Source organism: Carlito syrichta, unplaced genomic scaffold (assembly GCF_000164805.1).
Source record: "Carlito syrichta isolate Samal-C Ts95f unplaced genomic scaffold, Tarsius_syrichta-2.0.1 Scaffold316463, whole genome shotgun sequence".
Classification (NCBI taxonomy): domain Eukaryota; kingdom Metazoa; phylum Chordata; class Mammalia; order Primates; family Tarsiidae; genus Carlito; species Carlito syrichta.
The window spans coordinates 396153-401286 of NW_007260559.1; positions in this window are offsets into that span (position 1 = coordinate 396153).

Below are 5134 nucleotides of genomic sequence, written 5' to 3' on the forward strand. Positions count from 1 at the left end.
TAATTTTGGTTCTTCTGTATCGGAGGAAATTAATTATGTCATAGAGTGCAGTTTGTTAAAGTGAATATAAATGAAAAATATGACAAGTGTGAACTATTGAGATTTGCCATCTCCTTGGAGTAAGAAGATGTTTTTTGAAGTCTTTTTCTCCTCCTTTCTGAGTCAAGGGAAAGCCTTTTTATAAGTTAACTTAGGAAGAAAAGGTAAGATTGTAGGAATTCTTAGTGGGAATAATTAAATTGTCTCATGGACAACTTTGGTTAATGTCATGCATCAGTTTTAACACATGAAGTGTTCCATCAATTATTAAAATCAAGTTTACTAGGCAACACAAGAGTATTTCACTCAGATATGTAGAAAGGAAATGCTAGGCTTCATTCACTTGAAATAATGTCACAGCAAACATTTGTCTTTTTATATCTTTTTATTTTGTTTTTATTTTATTTTTTGAGTCAGGGTCTCACTCTGCTAGCCAGGCTGGAGTACAGTGGCATGATCATGGCTCACCACAGCCTTGACCTCCTGAGCTCAGGTAATCCTTTCTCCTCAGCCTTCTGAATGGCTGTGACCACAGATGTGTGCCACCACACCCACGTTTTAAATTTTTTTAGAGACAGGTCTTGCTATGTTGCCTAGGCTGGTCTTGAACTCCTGGGCTCAAGCAATCCTCTTGCCTAGGCTTCCCAAAGTGCTGGGATTACAGGTGAGAGCCCCCATGCCTGGCCTTATTTATCTTTTCATTAAGTGCTTTTTTACCCTACAGATAAGCATTTATGTGCCAATATATTGTTAGAAATTAATGTATTTCATCTTCTCTGTTCCTGCTTTTATTTACTTATGTATTTTAAGAGAAGGTTCGTGGTGATTCACTTCACTATTGACTTCTGCCCCATAGTTAAGAGTATTTAAAATAACATTAGTGGTAGAATATGAATGACTTTTTCTAAAGAACTATAGTTTATCTAATCAAAAAAAGTACCACATTTGAAAGATAGTCTTATGCTGGTCAAGAAAAAATAAACCTCACTTGTTTAAAAGAATATGTATATATTTACAACTTCAGGAAGAAATAAGATTGTGTTTGAATATTGTAGGAAGATACATTTGTAAATCAAGGATAATTTTTGGAAGCTTGGTATTTTAATCTTTGAGACTGTTCTAATATCATTAGATAACACATATTTGATTTCCCCCAATCTATGGACATACAGCCATTTAAAACTATGGCAATACTCAAGTGTTCTCTAAATTTGGGTGCTAAATATCTACTCATTATTCTGTTACACTCCTTAAGTTCCCTTCTTTGAAGTTGTGTAAAATAAACATTTCAGATCCTTAAGAATAAAGTTGTGTCACATAGTACATAGTATTTGTTGATAGTCACAAATGTTTCTCCAGTATGGTAAGATGTATTTTTCTTAGTTTATAAATATGTAGCACTCAGGTTGGGAAAACTTGGATTTCATTCTCAGAAATCTAGAATCTCTTGAAAAAGAAATGTTTTCTGTCTCTTATAACAAAAGGATGGCCGGGTGCGGTGGCTCACACCTGTAATCCCAGCACTTTGGGAGGTGGAGGAGAGAGGATTGCCTGGGCCCGCAGGCTCAAGAGCAGCCTGGGCAACATGATAAGACCTCATCTCTACAATAAATCAAAAAATCAGCCAGGTGTGGTGGCATACGCCTGTAGTTCCAGCTACTTGGAAGGCTAAGGTGGAAAGATCACTTGAGCCCAGCAGGTTGAGGCAGCAGTGGCCGTAAGCAGTGTGCCACTGCACTCTAGCCTGGGTGACAAAGTGAGACTCTGACTCAAAAAATAAAAAAATACAAAATAAATCACAAAAGGATTTTCCCTAGTGAAATGTGTGACATTGAATGCATATTAAATAAAAATTGAAATTTTTACTTTTTAAATAATGTTAATTATCTTTTGTGAATGATTTTTAATATCTCCTTAAATATATCCTATTTTTCTATTTTACAGTTAAGTGCCTCATTTGCTGCCCATAGTTAGACAAAGAAAAACCAATTTGCACTGTACTAGTACCAAAATACTGCTTCATGGTACACTAATTTTTCATAAGAGCTACTGGAACATCATGGTTCAGTATTACCTTAGGTTTCTGTTAACATTCTCACCGTCCTGTCTTTAGGTAATGGCAAAATACAACTCAATCCATTTGAGCACCAACATTTAACAGCAGGATTTCCTTTTTTACCTTTGTCTTGTTTTTCTAGCTCATAAATAGTATTTAGCATACTTTTATTAAACATTTAGTAAAATATGATAATATACTGTTCTTTGTATTTTATTTAACTTATACTAGTGTTTAGAAGTGAAAGAACATTAAATAGTTCCTTCTTTAACTATACTGACTATCTTGTATGTAAATAGAATGAAAATGTAAATTAGACTGTAGGAAAACTATAGCATAGACCTAATATAGTTTGATGGATTTATAATATAATGTAAAAGTAATTTATGTAACTAAGATACTTGGCTTTAACTCTATGAACTATTCATTGGTCTGGTTGAAGAGGGGAGTAGGTATAGTAAGATTTGGGAAGCTGAGCTTTGAACATCTTTTTTGTGGGGTTTTTTCTAACGGGAGGTTTAATTCAGTTGTGCTATTTTAATTCATATCAGTTCTCTTGATTTATGGAAGATTCAGTTTATCAGTTAAGAATTCCTGCAGAAGCAAAGTCATACCATGTGAGAATTGAAAGGACTTTAGAGATTTCTATTCTAATCTTTGTTTTAAAGATGAAACTAAAGCACAACATGTTAAATGACTTAATTCTAAGGTTATAGCTAGTTAGTAGTAAGTAAACCATTAAAATTTATGTTACTGTGTTCCAAAGTTTTATTATGCCCTCTCAATTAATCTTTAGTGAGTCAGTAGAGAAATCTCTGCATATTTTTCATTCTCTTTGAAAGAGAAAAAATGTTTAAAAGGGCTACAACTTTACCTCTCAAAGCAGAGTTGCTTGTAGAAAATAACTCATTCTTTCAGAATCCTGGGGAATTTTCTCCTAGAACTGTGACTTGATTCAAATGGCTCTAAAGAGCAATAGTAGAATTAATATTTTAGAAAAGAATAACTGCACTTTAGAGTCCATTTATTTGATGACAGGCAGTATGACAGGTTGCTGAGGTATATAAAATTTTCTAGTGAAATGCTGTTTGATTACATTTTATCTTCAGTTTTACAGAACAATAGATGTTAAAGTTTTAACTGTTCTGGTGTACAGAAAGCTCTAATCATGACAGTTGATAATATGATAATACACAAATTAATTTGACTTTATAAGTTTAATTATAAAAGACTTCACAATATGCATGTTTTAGGAAAATATTAATTTATTTAGCCATGTATTTGTTTGTATATATGTAAATAACTTTGTTGAATAATGTGTCATTCTTGAGTGTGTAGTTTTTTCTGTTTGTTTTTGTTTTGTTTTTGAGTCAGAGTCTCACTCTGTCATCCAGGCTACAGTGCTGTGGTATGTTTACTACCACTGCAGCCTTGACGTGCTGGGCTCAGGTGATCGATCCCTCCATCTCAGCCTCCCCAGTAGTTGGAACTACAGGAGTGTACCGCCACACCCTCGGTTATTATTATTATTTTTTATTTGTCATAGAGATGAGGTTTCTCCAAGTTGCCTAGGCTAGTCTCGAACCCCTGGGCTCAGGCAGTCCACTCACCTCGGCCTCCCAAAGTGCTGGAATTACAGGCATGAGCCACTGCACCTGGCTTTGGTTTTTGTTTTTTTGAGTCTGGGTCTCACTCTCTCCCAGGCTGGAATACAGTGGTATAATCACATGGATTGTGGCTGAGCCTCAACTTCCTGGGCTCAGGCATTCCTTCCACCTCAGCATTTCCATTATTTGGGAGTGCAGGCGCCACCATGCCCAGCTAAGTTTTTGAATTTTTGTAGAGATGAAGTTTTGCTGTGTTGTCTAGGCAGGTCTCCAACTCCTGGGATCAGGTAATCTTCTGCCTTGGCCTCCCAAAGTCCTGGGAATACAGGCATGGGCCATCACACCAGGCTGAGTGTTTTTACTTATTCTGGATTATTTTAAATAATCACAATAATAATGTATTTTCCTGTGTTATCTACTTAAGTCTGGTTTTACTTTTTATAAATATTTTCAGAAAATACAGGCTTAAGATGTACTATCTCCTTTTGTACTTTTTTGTGCAGAGTATTAGAATTGGATTTATAACATTAATAATATAAAATATAAAGCCTTTTTTTCCTCTAGAGAATTAAGACAGCAAAAAGAGAAAAAAATAGAATGGGTCTGATCAGTTTCCCATTTATAAAGAAAAAAAATGACTTCACTGTTTAATGTATATTTTTATTTTGCCATATACCTTATTAAAAGATATTTATTAGCCGGGCATTGTGGCTCACGTTTGTAATCCCAGCACTTTGGGGCGGAGACGAGAGGATTACCTGAGCCCAGTGGTTTGAGACCAACTTAGGCAACTTGGCAAGACTTCGGCTCTACAATAAATCAAAAAATTAGCTGGGCATGGTAGTGTATGCCTGTAGTTTCAGCTACTTGGAAGGCTGAGATGGAAGGATCGCCTGAGCTCAGCAGGTTGAGGCTGCAGTGGCCGTGAGCAGCATGCCACTGCACTCCAGCCTGGGTGATACAGTGAGACTTTAACTAAAAAAAACAAAAACAAAAAAACCAGGTATTTATTATTTTGTAATGTTTAAAATTTTAAATATATCCTCATTCATGAGGTGAAACACAAAGGGTCTGTAAGGAACATTCTAAGCATTTAAAATACTGTTGCTTTAATTGATCAAGCCTATCGTGCCATATTAAAATTAAAAGTCAAAGCAGTCCTCACAGTCTTAGAGATAAATAAATGTCTTCAAAATGAGGTGCTTTTTATCTGTGAATAAATAGAAATCACACTAAGTTTTAATTTCTTTATTGATTTTAGTGGATAACAGGAATTACTCTGTAGTGGCTTTGTTTGTTTTCTAATTAAATTTCTTTGAGTATTTTGCAATAATTGTAATGCTGGCAATAAGCGTTTACAATAATTTGATTTTTGACTACATTTTGATTTCTCTTTCATTTTGTTGTAGAAATAGTAGATATTTTAAAGGGG